We start from the raw sequence: 23,125 nt of genomic DNA, 5'->3' as shown, positions 1-23,125 counted from the left end.
GTGATTAATAAAACACAGCCAAGATGAACAGATTTTACGAAGTACTAGCATATGTTTTACTAAAATCAGAAAGAAGTTTTATGAACCAGGTATAGTTTTGTAAAGTTGCCCATAAGTTGTCTCTTGTTTAGGAAAGTGCAAAGAGAGGTTGCAGGTATGGGAGAGAAGGCCTTTGATGGGGTGCAGTACGTGAGTTGAAGTGACTCATCCCAGAACACAGGTGGACGTTGACTTTGGATTACCAAATGGGAGACATACTTCTACAGAAAATATTTTTGGAATTTCCCTGTTGGTTTAGTCATTAAGAATCCACCTCCCAATGTAAGAAACATGGGTTCAACTCCTGATTGGGGAACTAATATCCCTCATGCCACAAGCAACTAAGCCTGTTTCTCCACAGCCAGAGAGAAGCCACATACCAGGGCCACAACTAAGAACTGACATAGCCAAAAACAAATAAAACATTTTCCACTCTCATTAACATATTGTGTCAATCCTGATAAAATATCACATTTGTTTTGTGTTTTTAATTTTTAAGTGCCAGTTTTGTGATAAATTCTAAGTTTCACAATAAGTCACAGTAAGTCAAAATGTAATACTGTAAACTAACATTATTTTTTGTATATAATAAAAGTTTAGAATCCCAAAGAAGGGCAATGCCAACGAATGTTCAAATTACTGCACAATTACAGTCATTTCACATGCTAGCAAAGTAATGCTCAAAATTCTCCAAGGTGGATGTCAACAGTACGTGAACCAGGAACTTCTAGATGTTAAACCTGGATTTAGAACAGGCAGAGGAACCAGAGAACAAATTGACAATATCAGTTGGATCATAGAAAAAGCAAGAGAATTCCAGAAAAAGCATCTACTTTTGCTTCATTGATTACACTAAAGCATTTGTCTGTGTGGATCACAACAAACTGTAAAATTCTTAAAGAGATGAGAATACCAGACCACCTTACCTGCCTACTGATAAACCTGTGTGCAGGTCAAGAAGCAACTGGAAATGGAATAGCAGACTGGTTCCAAACTGGGAAAACAATACTTCAAGTCTGTATATTGTCACCTTGCTTATTTAACTTATATGTGGAGTACATCATGTGAAATGCCAAGCTGGATAAAGCACAAGCTGGAATCAAGATTGCCTAGAGAAATATCAATAGCCTCAGATATGCAGATGACACCACCTTAATGGCAGAAAGTGAAGAGGAATTAAAGAGCCTCTTGATGAAGGTGAAAGAGAGAATAAAAAAGCTGGCTTAAAACTCAACATTCAAAAAGCTAAGATCATGGCATTCAGTCCCATCACTTCATGGAAAATAGATGGGGAAACAATGGAATTAGTGACAGACTACTTTCTTGTGCTCCAAAATCACTGCAGATGGTGACTGCAGCCCTGAAATTAAAAGACGCTTGCTCCTTGGACAAAAAGCCATGACCCACCTAGACAGCATATTAAAATGCAGAGATGTTACTTTGCCAACAGAAGTCCATCTAATCAAAGCTATGGTTTTTCCAGTAGTCATGTATGGATGGGGGAGTTGGACCATAAAGAAGGCTGAGTGCTTAAGAAATGACACTTTTGAACTCTGGTGTTGGAGAAGACTCTTGAGAGTCCATTGGACAGCAAGGAGATCAAATCAGCAAATCCTAAAGGAAATCAACCTTTGAATATTCACTGGAAGGACTGATGGTGAAGCTGAAGTTCCAATGCTTTGGCCACCTGATGTGAAGAGCCAACTCATTAGAAAAGACCCTGATGTTGGGGCAGATTGAAGGCAGGAGAAGGGGACAACAGAGGACGAGATGGTTGGATGGCATCACTGACTCAATGGACTTGAGTTTGAGCAAACTCTGGGAGATGGAGAAGGACAGAGAAGCCTGGCAAGCTGCAGTGCATGAGGTCACACAGAGTTGGACACCACTGAGCTACTGAACAACAATGAAAGTTTAGGAAAATGGTGGAGGAATAGGACGAGGAGACCACTTTCTCCCTCACAAATTCATCAAAAGAACATTTCAGTGCTGAGTAAATTCCACAAAACAACTTCTGAATGCTGGCAGAGGACATCAGGCACCCAGAAAAGCAGATCATTGTCTTCAAAAACAGGTAGGAAAAAATACAAAAGATGAAAAAAGAGACAAAAGAGGTAGGGAGGGAGCTCCGTCCTGGGAAGGGAGTCTTAAAAAGAGAGAAGTTTCCAAACACCAGGAAACACTCTCACTGCCGAGTCTGGTGAGCCTTGGAAGTACAGAGGGCAACATAACAAAGAGGAAAAATAAATAAATAATCAAAACCAACAGATTACGAGCCCAACAGTAACTCCCCCAGCAGAGAAGCAGCGCAGATGCCTGCATCCACCACTATCCAGCGGGGGCGGGCCAGAATGCCCCCGAGTGTAACCAGAGCGAACTAACCTGGGCTAGCAAACCAGACTGTGGGATAACTACCACGTGAAAAGCTCTAACATAAGACACTGCCAGGACCGCGCACAGATCAAAGGATGGAACAGAATTAGCCGGCTGCAGATCATCCCCCTCTGGAGACAGGCAGCCAGAGCCTGAAGGGCTGGAAGGGGGCAATTGCAGCCCCAGAGAGACATTAACTACCAAACTGCAAGCAAACTTCTTTGCTAACTAAGACTTCTTGGGGTTCTGGGCAGTCACCATCCACCGGAGAAGGGGTGCCAGTTATACTCCCAGAAAACTGAGCAGCAGGGACAGGAAAGGCGATAAGTCGCAGCAACCACGCTCGCCAAACACCTGAGCTACTCGGACCTGGGAAGGGCACAAAATGCAGGCCCAACTGAGTCTGCGCCTCTGACTACTTGAGTGCCTGAGCCAGAGTGGCTTAGACTGGGGAGGTGCATGCAGCCCAGGGCCGGCCTCAGATGGTTCCTGGCGGAGCAACCTAGAGCCTGAGCAGTGTGCTCCTTGAGCAGAGGCAGGCCCAGCATGGCTGAGACACTGCAAGCACATGCCAGTGTTTGTTTGCAGCATCCCTCCCTCCCCACAGCGCGACTGAACAAGTGAGCCTTAAAAACAAACAAAAAAAGTGTCCACCACCACCCCCCTTGTGTCAGGACGGAAATCAGACACTGAAGAGACCAGCAAAAAGAAGAAGCTAAAACAGAGGGAACCGCCTTGGAAGTGACAAGTTCAATAGATTAAAACCCTGTCGTTAGTACCAACTACATAGGAAGGGGCCTATAGATCTTGAGAAATATAAGCCAGACCAAGGAATTATCCGAAAATGAACTGACCCCACACTGCCCACAACAACACCAAAGAAAGTCCCAGATATATCTTTACTATTTTTACAATCATTCTTTTTTGTTTTTTTGTTTTTGTTTTTTTCTTCTTTTATTTTTCTTTTTTTAACATTTTTTAAATTTTAAGTCCTCTATTTCTCCTTTAATTTTTATTTTCAAAACCTACTATTACTTTTCAAAGAAAAAAAAATCCTATTTTTAAAGCAAACGCCATATATATATTTTTTTGTGGTTGTTGTTGTTTTTTAATAATTCCTGTGACTTTGTTTTTTTTTTTTTCCTCTTTTCTTCTTCTTTTCTTTAATATTGTATTTTTGAAAATCCAACCTCTTCTCTAGATTTTTAATCTTTGCTTTTTGGTATTTGTTATCAATTCTGTACCTTTAAAAACCCATTCTTCAGTACCCAATTTTACTTGAGAGTGAGATTACTGGCTTGACTGCTTTCTCCTCCTTTGGACTCTCCTTTTTCTCCACCAGGTTGCCTCTTTCTCCTCCCTCCCCCTTCTCTTCTCTACCCAACTCTGTGAATCTTTGTGTGTTCCAGATGGTGGAGAACACTTAGGGAACTGGTTACTGGCTGGATCTGTCTCTCTCTTTTTCATTTCCCTCTTTTATCCTCCTGGCCACCTCTGTCTCCTTCCTCCCTCTCCTCTTCTCTGTATAACTCTGTGAACATCTCTGAGCAGTCCAGACTGTGGAGCGCACATAAGGAAGTGATTACTGGCTAGCTTGCTCTATCCTCTTCTGATCCCATCTTATCTCATTCCAGTCACCTCCAACTCCCCCCTCCCTCTTCTCTTCTCCATGTAACTCTGTGAACCTCTCTGGGTGTCCCTCAATGTGGAGAAACTTTTCAGCTTTAACCTAGATGTTTTATCGTCGGTCCTGCATAGATGGAGAAGTCTTGAGGCTATTGTAAAAATAAAACAGAAAACCAGAAGCAGGAGGCTTAAGTCCAAATCCTGAGAACATCAGAGAACTCCTGACTCCAGGGAACATTAATCGATAGGAGCTCATCAAATGCCTCCATACCTACACTGAAACCAAGCACCACCCAAGGGCCAACAAGTTCCAGAGCAAGATATACCACGCAAATTCTCCAGCAACACAGGAACACACCCCTGAGCTTCAATATAGAGGCAGCTCAAGTTACTCCAAAACCATTGACATCTCATAACTCATTATTGGACACTACATTGCACTCCAGAGAGAAGAAATCCAGCTCCACCCGCCAGAACTCCGACACAAACTTCCCTAACCAAGAAACCTTGACAAGCCATTAATACAATCCCACCCACAGCGAGGAAACTCCATAATAAAGAGAACTCAACAAACTGACAGAATATAGAAAGGTTACCCCAAATGCAGCAATATAACCAAGATGAAGAGACAGAGGAATACTCATCAGGGAAAGGAACAGGATAAATGCCCACCAAACCAAACAAAAGAGGAAGAGATAGGGAATCTACCTGAGAAAGAATTCTGAATAATGACAGTGAAAATGATCCAAAATCTTGAAATCAAAATGGAATCACAGATAAATAGCCTGGAGACAAAGATTGAGAAGATGCAAGAAAGATTTAACAAGGACCTAGAAGAAATAAAAAAAACAGTCAATATATAATGAATAATGCAATAAATGATATCAGAAACACTCCGGAGGCAACAAATAGAATAACAGAGGCAGAAGATAGGATTAGTGAAATAGAAGATAGAATGGTAGAAATAAATGAATCAGAGAGGAAAAAAGAAAAATGAATTAAAAGAAATGAGGACAATCTCAGAGACCTCCAGGACAATATGAAACGCTCCAACATTCGAACTATAGGAGTCCCAGAAGAAGAAGACAAAAAGAAAGACCATGAGAAAATCCTTGAGGAAATAATAGTTGCAAACTTTCCTAAAATGGGGAAGGAAATAATCACCCAAGTCCAAGAAACCCAGAGAGTCCCAAACAGGATAAACCCAAGGCAAAACACCCCAAGACACATATTAACCAAAATGACAAAGATCAAACACAAAGAACAAATATTAAAAGCAGCAAGGGAAAAACAACAAATAACACACAAGGGGATTCCCATAAGGATAACAGCTGATCTTTCAATAGAAACTCTTCAGGCCAGGAAGAAATGGCAAGACATACTTAAAGTGATGAAAGAAAATAACCTATAGCCCAGATTACTGTATCCAGCAAGGATCTCATTCAAATATGAAGGAGAAATCAAAAGCTTTACAGACAAGCAAAAGCTGAGAGAATTCAGCATCATCAAACCTGCCCTCCAACAAATACTAAAGGATATTCTCTAGACAGGAAACACAAAACGGGTGTATATACCTGAACCCAGGGCAATAAAGTAAATGGCAACGGGATCATACTTATCAATAATTACCTTAAACATAAATGGGTTGAATGCCCCAACCAAAAGACAAAGACTGGCTGAATGGATACAAAAACAAGAGACACATACAGACTGAAAGTGAAGGACTGGAAAAAGATATTCCACACAAATAGAGACCAAAAGAAAGCAGGAGTAGCAATACTCATATCAGATAAAATAGACTTTAAAACAAAGGCTGTGAAAAGAGACAAAGAAGGACACTACATAATGATCAAAGGATCAATTCAAGAAGAAGATATAATAATTATAAATATATATGCACCCAACATAGGAGCACCACAATATGTAAGATAAATGCTAACAAGTATGAAAGGGGGAATTAATAATAACACAATAATAGTGGGAGACTTTAATACCCCCCACTCACACCTATGGACAGATCAACTAAACAGAAAATTAACAAAGAAACACAAACTTTAAATGAAACAATAGACCAGTTAGACCTAATTGATATCTATAGGACATTTCACCCCCAAACAATGAAATTCTGCTCACAGAACCTTCTCCAGGATAGATCATATCCTGGCCCATAAATCTAACCTTGATATATTAAAAAAAAATTGAAATCATTCCAAGCATCTTTTCTGACCACAATGCATTAAGATTAGATCTCAATTACAGGAGAAAAACTATTAAAAATTCCAACATATGGAGGCTGAACAACATGCTGCTGAATAACCAACAAATCACAGAAGAAATCAAAAAAGAAATTAAAATATGCATAGAAACAAATAAAAATGAAAACACAACAACCCCAAACCTGTGGTACACTATAAAAGCAGTGCTAAGGGAAAAGTTCATAGCAATACAGGCATACCTCAAGAAACAAGAAAAAAGTCAAATAAATAACCTAACTCTACACCTAAAGCAACTAGAAAAAGAAGAAATGAAGAACCCCAGGGTTAGTAGAAGGAAAGAAATCTTAAAAATTAGGGCAGAAATAAATGCAAAAGAAACAAAAGAGACCATAGCAAAAATCAACAAAGCCAAAAGCTGGTTCTTTGAAAGGATAAATAAAATCAACAAACCATTAGCCAGACTCATCAAGAAGCAAAGGGACAAAAATCAAATCAATAAAATTAGAAATGAAAATGGAGAGATCACAACAGACAACACAGAAATACAAAGAATCATAAGAGACTACTATCAGCAATTATATGCCAATAAAATGGACAATGTGGAAGAAATGGACAAATTCTTAGAAAAATACAACTTTCCAAAACTGAACCAGGAAGAAACAGAAAATCTTAACAGACCCTTCACAAGCATGGAAATTGAAACTGTAATCAGAAATCTCCCAGCAAACAAAAGCCCAGGTCCAGACGGCTTCACAGTTGGATTCTACCAAAAATTTCGAGAAGAGCTAACACCGATCCTACTCAAACTCTTCCAGAAAATTGCAGAGGAAGGTAAACTTCCAAACTCATTCTATGAGGCCACCATCACCCTAATACCGAAACCTGACAAAGATGCCACAAAAAAAGAAAACTACAGGCCAATATCACTGATGAACATAGATGCAAAAATCCTTAACAAAATTCTAGCAATCAGAATCCAACAACACATTAAAAAGATCATACACCATGACCAAGTGGGCTTTATCCCAGGGATGCAAAGATTCTTCAATATCCACAAATCCATCAGTGTAATTCACCACATTAACAAATTGAAAAGTAAAAGCCATATGATTATCTCAATAGATGCAGAGAAAGCCTTTGACAAAATTCAGCATCCATTTATGATCAAAACTCTCCAGAAAGCAGGAATAGAAAGAACATACCTCAACATAATAAAAGCTATATATGACAAACCCACAGTAAACATTATCCTCAATGGAGAAAAATTGAAAGCATTTCCCCTAAAGTCAGGAACAAGACAAGGGTGCCCACTTTCACCACTACTATTCAACATAGTTCTGGAAGTTTTGGCAACAGCAATCTGAGCAGAAAAAGAAATAAAAGGAATTCAAATTGGAAAAGAAGAAGTAAAACTCTCACTGTTTGCAGATGACATGATCCTCTACATAGAAAACCCTAAAGACTCCACCAGAAAATTACTAGAGCTAATCAATGAATATAGTAAAGTTGCAGGATATAAAATCAACACACAGAAATCGCTTACATTCCTATACACTAATAATGAGAAAGTAGAAAAAGAAATTAAGGAAACAATTCCATTCACTATTGCAACGAAAAGAATAAAATACTTAGGAATATATCTACCTAAAGAAACTAAAGACCTATATATAGAAAACTATAAAACACTGGTGAAAGAAATCAAAGAGGACACCAATAGATGGAGAAATATACCATGTTCATGGATCAGAAGAGTCAATATAGTGAAAATGAGTATACTACACCCAAAGCAATCTACAGATTCAATGCAATCCCTATCAAGCTACCACGGTATTTTTCACAGAGCTAGAACAAATAATTTCACAATTTGTATGGAAATACAAAAAACCTTGACTAGCCAAAGCAATCTTGAGAAAGAAGAATGGAACTGGAGGAATCAACCTGCCTGACTTCAGTCTCTACTACAAAGCCACAGTCATCAAGACAGTATGGTATTGGCACAAAGACAGAAATATAGATCAATGGAACAAAATAGAAAGCCCAGAGATAAATCCACACACCTATGGACACCTTATCTTTGACAAAGGAGGCAAGAATACACAATGGAGAAAAGACAATCTCTTTAACAAGTGGTGCTGGGAAAACTGGCCAACCACTTGTAAAAGAATGAAACTAGAACACTTTCTAACACCATACACAAAAATAAACTCAAAATGGATTAAAGATCTAAATGTAAGACCAGAAACTATAAAACTCCTAGAGGAGAACATAGGCCAAACACTCTCCGACATAAATCACAGCAGGATCCTCTATGACCCATCTCCCAGAATACTGGAAATAAAAGCAAAAATAAACAAATGGGATCTAATTAAAATTAAAAGCTTCTGCACAACAAAGGAAACTATAAACAAGGTGAAAAGACAGCCTTCAGAATGGGAGAAAATAATAGCAAATGAAGCAACTGACAAAGAACTAATCTCAAAAATATACAAGCAACTCCTGTAGCTCAATTCCAGAAAAATAAATGACCCAATCAAAAAATGGGCCAAAGAACTAAATAGATATTTCTCCAAAGAAGACATACAGATGGCTAACAAACATATGAAAAGATGCTCAACATCACTCATTAGCAGAGAAATGCAAATCAAAACCACAATGAGGTACCATTTCACACCAGTCAGAATAGCTGCGATCCAAATGTCTACAAGCAATAAATGCTGGAGAGGGTGTGGAGAAAAAGGAACCCTCTTACACTGTTGGTGGGAATGCAAATTAGTACAGCCACTATGGAGAACAGTGTGAAGATTCCTTAAAAAACTGGAAATTGAACTGCCTTATGACCCAGCAATCCCACTGCTGGGCATACACACTGAGGAAACCAGAACTGAAAGAAACATATGTACCCCAATGTTCACTGCAGCACTGTTTATAATAGCCAAGACATGGAAGCAACCTAGATGTCCATCAGCAGACGAATGGAAGAAAGCTGTGGTACATATACACAATGGAGTATTACTCAGCCATTAAAAAGAATACATTTGAATCAGTTCTAATGAGATGGATGAAACTGGAGCTGATTATACAGAGTGAAGTAAGCCAGAAAGAAAAACACCAAGACAGTATACTAACACATATATATGGAATTTAGAAAGATGGTAATGGTAACCTTGTATGCGAGACAGCAAAGGAGACACAGATGTATAGAACAGTCTTTTGGACTCTGTGGGAGAGGGAGAGGGTGGGATGATTTGAGAGAATGGCATTGAAACATGTATACTATCATGTAAGAAACAAATTGCCAGACTAGGTTCAATACAGGATACAGGATGCTTGGGGCTGGTGCACCGGCATGACCCAGAGAGATGATATGGGGAGGGAGGTGGGAGGGGGATTCAGGATTTGGAACTCATGTACACCATGGCGGATTCATGTCTATATATGGCAAAACCAATACAGTATTATAAAAGTAAAATAAAAATAATTAATTAAAAAATAAAATAAAATACCTCTTCCTTTCCAAAAATAAATAAATAAATAAGCTCAAAAAAAGAGAGAAAGTTTAGAAGTTGACTGGAAAAAAAAAAAACAGTATGACTGAACCAAATACCCCTCGCAGGACTGAAAAAGTACAAAGACCAATAGTCACTCTTCCCAAAATGATAGGTGGTGGCAGGCTTGACACCAGTTTCTTAAGGTCTGCACCAAAAATAACTGGAGAAATGGAGATTCATATATGAAGATGCAAAAGAGGAAAGTAATTAAAAACACAGAAGTTCAATTAAACTATTCATTACATCTGGGGTGGGAAAGGGGTGGGCTTCACAGGTGGCTCAGATGGTAAAGCTTGCAATGCAGGAGACCTGGGTTCCATCCCTAGATCAGGAACATCCCCTGGAGAAGGGAATGGAAACCCACTCCAGGACGGGGTGGTTAAAATCATGTATGAAAAGTCAATATCCTGTTTTACTAAAGTAAAAATGTATCAATTAGTGAAACCTTGGTTTAAAAATCAAATGGTTTTTACATGTGACAGAAAGTGGGGGAGAAGTAAAAGTGCTCATTCATTCATCAGATATTTATGGCACGTCAGCAGTTTTCAGGGCTTTATGCCAGGATTGTGGGAAATACAAACATGAATCAGGCCTGGCTCTGCGTCAAAGGAGAATATAATCTGTGTGTGAGGAAGTATGTGAACTCTGAGATAGCAAAGGCGATGAAGAGATGCAGATGAAATACCACACAAGGCAGAAAGGGTGGGAGCAGCTGCAGCTGCCAGGATCAGGGAAACCCTTTAGTGATAAGATGATGAACTGCTTCCCTTTTTCAGTGGAATGTCCAGACACCACTAAATTCATCCTTAGTGACCACATTCATCTTGATCATACACTTTGATAAGAACATACGTTTAATAATATGTTGATCACTTGGACTTTATACATCCTTTAGAGATGATTTTTTTCTATCAGGCAACACTAGGGTAGTCCCTCAGTTTTTGATAAAACAAAGACTCAGAATCAGAATTATTAGATACACTTATAAATTCATTTTCAAGTCTGCTCTCTGCCCCTTCTCAAAAATTATTTTATTAAAATCAATAGTTTTTCCTTAGGAAATGATGACAGAAATACAATTATTTATAACCAACACAGATAATTATTTGCTGGGTAAGGCTGAGGGAAATACATTTTCCTATGTGTGATTTATTTTATGCAAGTGTTGTATGCATATTTCTTGTATAACCTTGTAATAAAAATATTAAGTTGCTGCTTTCTATGTGTTAAGGAATGTACTGAAACTTTTCATGATTTTCCCTTTAATCCATCAACCACACCATGAGCTAGGTACTACAATATTAATATTCCCATTTTATTGATGGGGAAGTTGAGACTCACTGTAGTTAAGAAACAGAAATCTGGTTAAACATAGCAGATTAAACACGTGCGTTTATGTCTGCTTTCTCCAGAAATCCCACTAAAATGTAAGTGAAGGAATAATATCCAAATGGGTACACCCAAAAGGTGATATAAATAGATAATAAGGATAATACCTGTTAACTGTATTAGCAGGAAGAAGCTGAAACCTGATTGCCTGCAGAACAGGGATTTCAACAAGAAACAAAACAGTTCTTACTAGCCAAAGGCCCATAATTCGGAACTATAAACACCTTGGACTATGAATTTGAGTTGTAGAGCTATAAGCGAAAAGATTGGTTTAAAGTCTGTAGAGGAAGGTCTATGTAGATCCCCTATCCTACCTGGCATGGCCCGAAACCTATCCCTCCCTTGAATTCCCCCTTCCCTACCCTCCCGGAGGATGGAGATTTATTCTCTGCAGAATATGAAACAGAGAGGCACAGACTCAGGGACTGAGATCTAATGAAAATGATAGAAAATACAGCACTGAAAACAAGATAGTTAAATTTTTAAAAAATGTAAGTAATTATTAACTCCAGGAAAAGCAGAAAGCATATAAAAAAGAAAATGAAACCAAAGTAAATTATCTAGCTTAACAGTAAATAATATTTACGTGGCCATAATCTTGCAAATCTTAGATATTATTCAAACTAAAAGTGACATACTTTGGATGGTTTGAAGAAGTGTGTGTGCATGTGTGTGTGTGTGTGTGTGTGTGTGTGTGTGATGAGTACTGAATCCTCAACTTCCTTGGTAGCCAGTCAACAAATAGATAATGAGAGATGTCGGCTGTCAACATTTACACAGAACCTCAACTTTGTTTAAGTTTCCAAAACAAACTCTCTTCAAGTGACTCAGGAAACCAATCTTTCTTCAGAAAGATCCCCACTTGCTAAACAATCTCTTTCCACCAACGTGATTGGTTTAAGGGTGACCTTGTGACCTGCTTCTCACCAAAGACACCAGGGGAAGTCTTTTGATATATTTTTTGTTGTTGTCGGGTGAGGGGAGCAGGTTTTGGACAAAGACATGAGAAAAAGCTGCTTCCTTTCTTTTTCTGGATATCTTTCTGTCAATGTAGTCCCCAGAACTCCTGCATATTTGTTATTACTAGCCCAAGAATCGAACTGGGCATGTCAAGAACATCAGGAAAAAAAAATAGAAGGGCCAGAGGCCTAACAGGCTGTGCCCAGGGATCTCCTTACTTCTGGATACCTTTTTGATATTTGATAGTAAATTCTCTTTAATTTAGCCAACCCGAGATTAAAAAACCCAGTCAAGTTTTCCCAGGTGCCGGCTTCCCTGGTGGCTAAGACGGTAAAGCGTCTGCGTACAATGTGGAGACCCGGTTCGATTCCTGGGTCGGGAAGATCCCCTGGAGAAGGAAATGGCAATCCACTCCAGCAGTCTTGCCTGGAAAATCCCATGGACAGAGGAGCCTGATAGGCTACAGTCCATGGGGTCGCAAAGAGTCGGACACGACTAAGCGACTTCACTTTCACTTTCAAGTGGTAGAAGTAGGATTGGAAACCAGGTTGGCTTGAGTCAAAGAGTTGAGATAAACATAATGCCATATTATCAATATCTTCAAGGTCTACTTTAAAAATTAAAATTTTGTGACAGGGAAAGCAATTAGGGCATACAAAAGTTAGGTGACATGCCCTCCTAGTCAAGAATGAAGACTACATTAAAACCCTAACAATTTTCATTGCTTTATTTTTGCAATAAAAATGGCATTTTTGGTAACTTTTTCTCTTTTGGTAACTGAATTATCAAAAACAAATTATTTCCTTGGTCTACAGTATACTTTCCAAGAAGACATATTGTGAATTGATGTGGTCAAAAGAAACATGAAAACACATAATACTTCATACTTCTGTTATTCAGCTATCTACCAAAATCAACACACTTTATTCTTAAAAATGACAAAAAATATATTATCTCTAGAGAATTTAAAATATTGCTTGATTTGGGAAATTAAGATATACAAAATAATGTAAATCCAAAAAATCAGAATGTTAATTTTTCCTTTATTAAATTTTAATTTAGATATATTTTAGACTACAGAAACATATAATATGATTTACTTTACTATTTAGCACAGTGATTTACACAGGCATGGAGGTATTCAAAGTGAGAGAATTGTCTGATTCATCTTGGAATCCTGAAGACATTGTGTCTGCACAGTAACTATTTGTTGAATGAATAGCTGAACCACTGTAAACCGACTTTAAGGAAAGCATGGGTGAAATAAAGAGAAAATGAGATTTTTTTCCTTTGTGATAAATTTGGGGCAATTTTTCTAGTAACATTTACTTCTTTTGATTTAGGCAATTATTGAATAACTGAAGAATTTAAATGGAAACAGAGTAATGATAATATTTCTCAATTTCAGAGATTTTTAAATTTTTAAGGAAGAAATTCAATTCTTGTTTAAAAATGTGTTCTTTAAATGATTATTTGCCTTTTATAGTCTATACCTACAATGTAGAAATTACCCACAATCCTTTGCACCCAAATAGTGTTTTCACTTTGGGCTAAAATTGGTGTTAGTTATTTCTAAATTGTGATTTTTAAGAGTCATATTAACCGCTGAGAAAAAAAAAGTAACACTAGAGCAGCAATTAAGAAAAACACTGTGATTGAAGTAAAAGATAAATTAGAGGGCAGTCACCAAATGGCTACCTGCAGGGAGTTCACTGAACATTTCACATAAGATTCAAAGAGACTCAGAAGAAGTCAGCAAATGGGCTACATGATCATTATGGCTAACTTCAAAAAGTATGAAGAGGCTCTGTGAATTGTGATCTGTGTCTATAGTACAGAAAATTATATCCGATGCAAACCATCCCTTTTGGAAACCTGTAATGGAAAATGCTCAAAGACAATACTTATAATTCTTGGTGCTGCATTCAGACTGGACATGGTGTGCTCTTCTCTATTGCTACAACCTTTACAGTAAATTTTCCTTCTTCTTAGTTTTGTTGCAAAAATATTTCCTTAGTGTATGTCAAAAAATTCATTTTTCAGATTTTAGGAATGATAGATTAAAAATAGTACTAGCACTTTCATGACCTGTTTCTAAATAATATCCATTTCTCTAAGACAAAGGCTTTATAATTTTCTATTTGCTCTCTATTCTTTTTATGACATCTAATATTAGAGGTACATCTGTTTTATTGTGTGATGTGTTATTTTCTTAGTTAGGCTCTGCTTCATTTCAAATTATCATTCTTGGAGACTGCACCAAGTGACATTATTATTCAGTTATTTAACTCAGTATTCTGTTGAATTAAAACCTTGTAATCAATGTATGCTAGTTCCATTCTATCAAAAACAGATCTGCCAAAACAGAGATGATCACAGCAGACTAGCTGTGGTAGGTCAGGGCGCATAAAGATGCAAACAATAGCGGGTGCTAAGATAATGCCAGCTAGAGGCCTTGAGAAGGTTCAGAGGTTGGGGAAGAAGCTACAGAACCCTTTTCTCTGGAGATATATGAGACTACAAGGAAAAATCTCTTTCTGAGATGAAGTAGGCTATCAGACAGGGAACCAAGATAATGACTAAGATGTTTGAACTAAGGAGTAACATTAACAATGGACTGTAGAATGCCAGGCTCCTCTGTCTATGGAATCTTTCAGGCAGGAACATTGGAGCAGGTTGCCATTTCCTTCTCCAGGGGATCTTCCTGACCCAGGAATTGAAACTACATCTCTTGTGCCTCCTGAATTGGCAGGTGGATTCTTTACTACTGTGCCACCTGTTGTTGTTCAGTCACTAAGCTGTGGCTGACTCTTTGGGAACTCATGAATGGCAGCATGCCAGGCTTCCCTGTTCTTCACTATCTCCCAGAGTTTGTTCAAACTCATGTCCATTGAGTCAGTGATGCTATCCAAGCATCTCATCTTTTGTCACCTCCTTCTCCTCTTGCCTTCAATCTTTAAACATCACCAGGGTCTTTTCTAATGAGTCGGTTCTTTGTATCAGGTAGCCAAAGTATTGGAGCTTCAGCTTCAGCAGCAGTCTTTCCAGTGAATATTCAGGGTTGATTTTCTTTGGGATTGACAGGGTTGATTTTCTTTAGAATTGACTGGTTTGATCTCCTTGCTGTCCAGTGGAATCTCAAGAGTCTTCTCCAACACCATAAGTCAAAACATCAATTCTTCAGCACTGAGTCTTCTTTATGATCCAACTCTCATATCTGTACATGACTACTGGAAAAAAACCATAGCTTTGACTATATGGACCTTTGTCAGCAAAGTGATGTCTCTGTTTTTTAACATGCTGTCTAGGTTTGTCATAGATTTTCTTCCAAGGAGCAAGCATTTTTAAATTTCTTTGCTGCCCACAGTGATTTTGGAGTCCAAGAAAATAAAGTCTGTCACTGTTTCCATTGTTTCCCCATCTATTTGCCATGAAATGATGGGACCAGATGCCATAACCTTAGTTTTTGAATGTTGAGTTTCACTCTCCTCTGTCACTCTCATGAAGAGGCTCTTTAGTTCTTTGCTTTCTGTCTTCAGGGTGGTGTCATCTGCATATTCAAGGTTATTTATATTTCTCCTGGCAATCTTGATTCTAGCTTTTGCTTCTTTCAGCCTGGCATTTCACATGATGTACTCTGAATGTAAGTTAAATAAGCAAGGGGACAATATATAGCCTTGATGTACTCCTTTTCCAATTTGGAACCAGTCTGTTGTTCCATGTCTGGTTCTAACTATTGTTTCTTGACCAGTGTACAGGTTTCTCTGGAGACAGGTAGGGTGGTCTGATATTCCCATTTCTTTAAGAATTTTCCACAGTTTGTGATCCACATAGGCAAAGGCTTTCATATAGTCAATGAAGCAGAAGTAGAATTCCCTTGTTTTCTCTATGATCCAATGAATGTTAGCATTTTGATCTCTGGTTCCTCTGCCTTTTCTAAATCCAGCTTGTACATCTGGAAATTCTCAGTTCACACATTGTTGAAGCCTAGCTTGAAGGATTTTTTAGCATTATGTTGCTAGCATGTGAAACGAGCACAGTTGTCTGGTAGTTTAAACTTTCTTTGCATTGCCTTTCTTTGGGATTGGATTGAAAACTGACCTTTTCCAGTCCTGTGGCCACGGTTGAGTTTTCCAAATTTGCTGGCATATTGAGTACAGCACTTTAACAGCATTATCTTTTGGATCTGAAATAGCTCAGCTGGAATTCCATCACCTCAACTAGCTTTGTGCTGCCTGGGAAGCCTCTAAAGTAACAATACCATTATAAGAAACTGAGCAGAGTGTAGGTTCAGAGTTGACTAAGGAAGATCCATTTTGGTGCTGAGCCCAGGAATTGTTGATTTTTGACTAGACTCCTTATAGTGTCAATACTTATGGACAGGATTGGGGCTGTATTCAAAGGATAGGAAAAGGAAGTGAGTTAAGGTTTAATGATGCCTAAGGTTTATATCATTTTAGGAATCATTTAAAAAAGAAATTAGAGTTACAAGTATAAAATAAGATAAACAAGTAAATACTTATTTAGAATAAGAAAAGAAAACCTAACAACCTAACAATTTACTGGATTCTTAGGGCTTGAGCCTCCTAAGATCTCCTTGGACAGTTTCTGAGAAATGCTTTCTTAGTAATTTTTCCTGATAAACTGGCTTTCTTCCCAGCCTCAGATACTGTACAATCCCCAGCCACTCCTAACACTCACAGAGGCCTTTGCAACTGAGGAACATTGACACCTGAACTTTATTGGCTTTAGGGCAAATCTGCTTCTGGACAGAGATGATTCCAGAGAAAAGGGTGAAAATGTCCTGAGAAGCAAGAGAACGAGGGACCATGAGAAATTGTTGAAGGAGAAATTTTTGACACTATGCTGTGGTTAATCATAATTAATGTCATTCTGGAGTTCCCTATGTCATAGCTTAAAACTGGTAAAATATGTTTGGAAGGCTGAATGCAGAAGCCACAGACTTTTGCTGCTGACCTTGGAGAGTGACTCACACCCTAGATAGCTCTGTCCCAATCAGTGTGACTAGTCACAAAACATCTGCTAGGATCATCTTTGGAATACTTGCATGCTTTCTGGCTCACTTTACTATCCTGGCCAGCGCTCCCAGCTTTGAATCTGGCTGCATTTAGTTTTACATCTGACATCATTCTGCTAGGTACGAGGATTTCTCAAGTCATATCTGCCAAGAGAAGATTCTATATAATCATGCTCAGATGTCTAAAACATATAATGAAGGTTTTTTTTTTTTTTTAAATGGTACTTTGTCTAGAAGTGCTGAATGAGAACCAGGATTCAAAATAAAGGGTTTTTGAAGCCAGAGGAGTAAAAACCTTCAGAAGATAACCCAGGCACATTTCCCCTGTGATACATAATTGTTTTTGTTGGATGAAGAAATCTATTTTGCTTACCATGTGTTAAGCAACTCACTTTTTTTTCTCATATGGGTTTTGTTTGTATTTCCAGCTCTTGAAAAAGTCACTTTGGAAATTGTTCCCCACAAGTTGCAGCTTGAAGATTTTAAAAAGAAAATGGCTTGAGTCACAAACTGGACCCACCATATATAGACAGTACCTTCAGACTGGTGGCAACTTACTCCCTCTACAATTAGAAAGGCAGACCCCTGACATGGGCAGGAAAGCTCTGATTTAGCTGAAGAGTCACAGAATGAAAGCTCCATTTCACAGAGTCCTCCAAACCCTCATTTCCAGTTTGTATCTTACAGTCTTTCCTGCCCCCATCTAAAGTGTGATACTAAACTCAGATCCCCAGTGCTAAAAATCAATGACCTTTCCCAAGTCTCTTTTATGTAGACGTTTTCCTGTTTGTCTGACTTTATCACTTTCCTTTTGCAGACTCCTCCTCCACCCCTTAAGGAGTCTGTCTTCTCAGAGTTTCTTGGCTGTCTGGTTGTTTTTTGTCCTCCTCTATTTCATTTAACCCCTCTCTGCCTTTCAACTCCCAAGGCTATTATATGTGTTTCCCAGACTTTTCATTCATTCAACAAATATTCATTGAATAAATATCTTTGACTTACTTTTTCCCCCTCTTACACCCACATTCAAACCACTAAATTTTGTTGACTCTACAATCAAAAATTGATTTTGAAACTAACTTTGTTTTACTGTTACCAACCCAGTTGAAACCAGCATCATCTGCTGGACTGTTGCATTAGACTCCGAACTGGCCTTCACACTTGGTGGTTTATTTTCCCACCCACTTCCCTTAGTTTAGTCTCACTCAGTATCTGCAGTCCATTTCAGAACCTACATCCAGTCTTGTCACTGCTCTGCTTGCAGCCATCCAAGTGGCGCATGCTCTCTCTCTTCCAATTGTGGTAAGAACATGAAACATGAAATCTACCCTCTTAACAGATTTTTGCATATACAACAGTGTAGTATTACCTACCTACAGAAACAATGCTGTACAGCAGATCTTTAGAACTTGCTCATCTTGCAAAACAGAAATTTCTCCCCTGTTGTCAGTAGTTCTGCCTTCCTGTCTTGACCCAGCCCCTGGAAACCACCATTCTCTTCTTTGCTTCTGTGATTTTGACTATTTTAGATATAAGTGGAATCACACAGTATTTGTCCTTCTGTGACTGGCTCATTTCACTTATCATAACATTCTCAAGGCCAAAGTTGATACTAGGCTCTACAGTGTCACACTGTCTGATTATCTGTTCGTCTGTCTTATTCATTGCTTGTTACCCCTTGTAGGCTTCATCCCTTATTATTCTTACTCACAGTTACTGAACTCCTGCTCAATTCTTCTTGCCCCCGTTCCAACACTTTTGATATGTTTTAGCCCCAGGGTCTTTGCAGTTCCTGTTTTTCTTCCCAGACATAGCTCCCTCACACAGCATGACTACCTCTCACTCACCATTTTCAAATCTTTGCTCAAGCATCATCTCAGCAAGGCCTCCCCAAGACTCATCTCCTAAAAGTTTCAGTCTACCTTCTTTTTCTTGGTTCCTCTTAGTTACCTTTCCTTATTTACTTTCTTTTTACACTTTTCACTATTATGCATTTATTATCTCTTTCTTTACATTAGGGTAAAAGCTACATCATAGAGGGACATTTATTTGTTTTTTTACCAATATATCTGTCTTACCAGTATGTCAAACAATGCCTAAACATAGTAAGCACACAGTGGGTGTGTTTTGAATGAACAGATGAAAGAATGAATACATGCTACTATGTGCCAGTACTAAGCAGAGTAATGAAGAAAAATTAGATCCTATTCTCAATAAACAAATTGTCTTATAAAAGACTGTCAAAAATGAGGGGGACTTGGTTAAAGAGTTAGAAAGCATACATCATCAAAAAGTCTACAAATGGTCATCAAGATACTATAAAGCTACAGTCATCAAGAGAGTATGGTACTGGCACAAAGACAGAAATATAGATCAATGGAACAAAATAGAAAGCCCAGATATAAATCCATGCACCTATGGACAACTTATCTTTGACAAAGAAGGCAAGAATATACAATGGAGAAAAGACAATCTCTTTAACAAGTGGTTCTGGGAAAACTGGTCAACCATCTGTAAAAGAATGAAACTAGAACATTTTCTAACACCATACACAAAAATAAACTCAAAATGGATTAAAGATCTAAATGTAAGAACAGAAACTATAAAACTCCTAGAGTAAAACATAGGCAAAACACTCTCTGACATAAATTACAGCGGGATCCTCTATGACCCACCTCCTGGAGTAATGAAAATACAAGCAAAAACAAACAAATGGGACATAATTAAACTTAAAAGCTTTTGTACAGTGAAGGAAACTAAGCAAGGTGAAAAGACAGCTTTCAGAATGGGAGAAAATAATAGCAAATGACACAACTGACAAAGAATTAATCTCAAAAATATACAAGCAACTCCTGCAGCTCAATTCCAGAAAAATAAATGACCCAATCAAAAAATGGGCCAAAGAACTAAACAGACATTTCTCCAAAGAAGACACACAGATGGCTAACAAACATATGAAAAGATGCTCAACATCACTCATTATCACAGAAATGCAAATCAAAACCACAATGAGGTACCATTTCATGCCAGTCAGAATGGCTGCTATACAAAAACCTGCAAGCAATAAATGCTGGAGAGGGTGTGGAGAAAAGGGAACTCTCTTACACTGTTGGTGGGAATGCAAATTAGTACAGCCACTATGGAGAAGAGTGTGTAGATTCCTTAAAAAACTGGAAATAGAACTTCCATATGACCTAGCAACCCCACTACTGGGCATACACACTGAGGAAACCAGAATTGAAAGAGACACGTGTACCCCAGTATTCATCGCAGCACTGTTTACAATAGCTAGGACATGGAAACAACCTAGATGTCCCATTGGAAGATGAATGGTGATACATATACACAATGGAATATTACACACATTAAAAAGAATGAATTTAAATCAGTTCTAATGAGGTGGATGAAACTAGAGCCTAAAGAAACACACCAATATAGTATATTAACACATATATATGGAATTTAGAAAGAGTATAACGATGACCCTATATGTGAGACAGCAAAAGAGGCACAGATACAAAGAACAGACTTTTGGACTCTGTGGGAGATAGTGAGGGAGGAATGATTTGAGAGAATAGCATTGAAACATATATATTACCATATGTGAAACAGATCATCCAAGTTTGATGCATGAAACAGGGCACTGAAAGCTGGTGCACTGGGACAACCCTAAGGGATAGGATGGGGAGGGAGGTGGGAGAGGGGTTCAGGATGGAAGAGACATGCACACCCATGGCTGATTCATGTCAATGTATGGCAAAAACCACTACAATACAGTAAACTGATTAGCCTCCAATTAAAATAAATAAATTATTTTTTTAAAAAGTCTACAAACAATAAATGCTGGAGAGGGTATGGAGAAAAGGGAACCCCCTTGCACTGTTGGTGGGAATGTAAATTGATACAGCCATTATGGAAAACAGTATGGAGATTTTTTTAAAAACTAGGAATAAAACTGCCATATCAGACCATCTGACCTGCCTCTTGAGAAATTTGTATGCAGGTCAGGAAGCAACAGTTAGAACTGGACAAGGAACAACAGACTGGTTCCAAATAGGAAAAGGAGTACGTCAAGGCTGTATATTGTCACCCTGCTCATTTAACTTATATGCAGGATACATCATGAGAAACGCTGGGCTGGATGAAGCACAATCTGGAATCAAGATTGCTGGGAGAAATATCAATCACCTCAGATATGCAGATGACACCACACTTATGGCAAAAAGTGAAGAGGAACTAAAAAGCCTCTTGATGAGAGTGAAAGAGGAGAGTGAAAAAGTTGGCCTAAAGCTCAACATTCAGAAAACTAAGATCATGGCATCTGATAGATGGGGAAACAGTGGAAATAGTGTCAGACTTTGTATTTTGGGGCTCCAAAATCACTGCAGATGGTGACTGCAGCCATAAAATTAAAAGACGCTTACTCCTTGGAAGAAAAGTGGTGACCAACCTAGATAACATATTAAAAAGCAGAGACATTACTTTGCCAACAAAGGTCCGTCTAATCAAGGCTATGGTTTTTCCTGTGGTCATGTATGGATGTGAGAGTTGGACTGTGAAGAAGGCTGAATGCTGAAGAATTGATGCTTTTGAACTGTGTTTTTGGAGAAGACTCTTGAGAGTCCCTTGGACTGCAAGGAGATTCAACCAGTCCATTCTGAAGGAGATCAGCCCTGGGATTTCTTTGGAAGGAATGATGCTAAAGCTGAAACTCCAGTACTTTGGCCACCTCATGTGAAGAGTTGACTCATTGGAAAAGACCCTGATGCTGGGATTGGGGGCAAGAGGAGAAGGGGGCGACTGAGGATGAGATGGCTGGATGGCATCACCTACTCAATGGACGTGAATCTGATTGATGGACAGGGAGGCCTGGCGTGCTGCGATTCATGGGGTCACAAAGAGTTGGACACGACTGAGCGACTGAACTGACTGACTGATAAGCCAACAATCCCACTACTAGGCATATACCCTGAATAAATCAAAATTTACACATACCCCAATATTCACTGAAGCACTATTTACAATATCTAGAACACTGAAGCAACCTAGATGCCCATTGATAGATGAATGGATAAAGAAGCTGTGGTCAATATATATGATGGTATATTACTCAGCCATAAAAAATAATGCATTTGAATCAATTCTAATGAGGTGGATGAACCTAGGGTCTATTATAAAGAGTGAAGTAAGTCAGGAAGAGAAAGATAAATATCATACACTAACACATATATATGGAATCTAGAAAGATGATAGTGATGGAATTATTGGCAAGGCAGCAATGGAGACACAGACATAGACAGCAGACTTATGGACACAGGGTGAGGGGGAGGAAAGTGAGAGTGAGATGTATGGAGAAAGTAACATGGAAACTTAAAATACCATATGTTAAATAGATAGCCAATGAAAATTTGCTGTATGACTCAGGGAACTCAAACAGGGGCTCTGTAACAACCTAGAGGGGTGGAATGTGGAAGGAGATGGGAGGGAGTTTCAAGGGGACATATGCATACCTGTGGCTGATTCATGCTGATTTTTAGCAGAAACCAACAAAATTCTGTAAAGCAATTACCCTTCAATTAAACAAATAAATAAATATTTTAAAAAAGAGTGGAGCAGGGTTACCTAACCCAGCCTGAGATAGGACAAGGCATTCAAGTTGGGCTTTCCATAGGCGATGTCACCTGAGCCTGACAGAAGTTAGCCCAATGAAAGAAGATAGGAGTGGTGTGGAGAAGAACCTTTTTTTTCCTCCTGAGAGCATTCTTTTTTTTTTCCTAATTATTTTTTATTGGAGTATGGGCTTCCCTACTGGCCCAGACTGTAAAGAATCTGCCTGCAATGCAGGAGATCTGGGTTTGATCCCTGAGTCAGGAAGAGCTCCTGGAGAAGATAATGACTACCCACACCAGTATTCTTGCCTGGAGAATTCCATGGACAGA

Source organism: Oryx dammah, unplaced genomic scaffold, assembly GCF_014754425.2.
Source record: "Oryx dammah isolate SB20612 unplaced genomic scaffold, SCBI_Odam_1.1 HiC_scaffold_2, whole genome shotgun sequence".
NCBI classification, from domain to species: Eukaryota; Metazoa; Chordata; class Mammalia; order Artiodactyla; family Bovidae; genus Oryx; species Oryx dammah.
The sequence above is the reverse complement of the archived record's forward strand: the minus strand, read 5'-3'. Positions refer to the sequence as shown.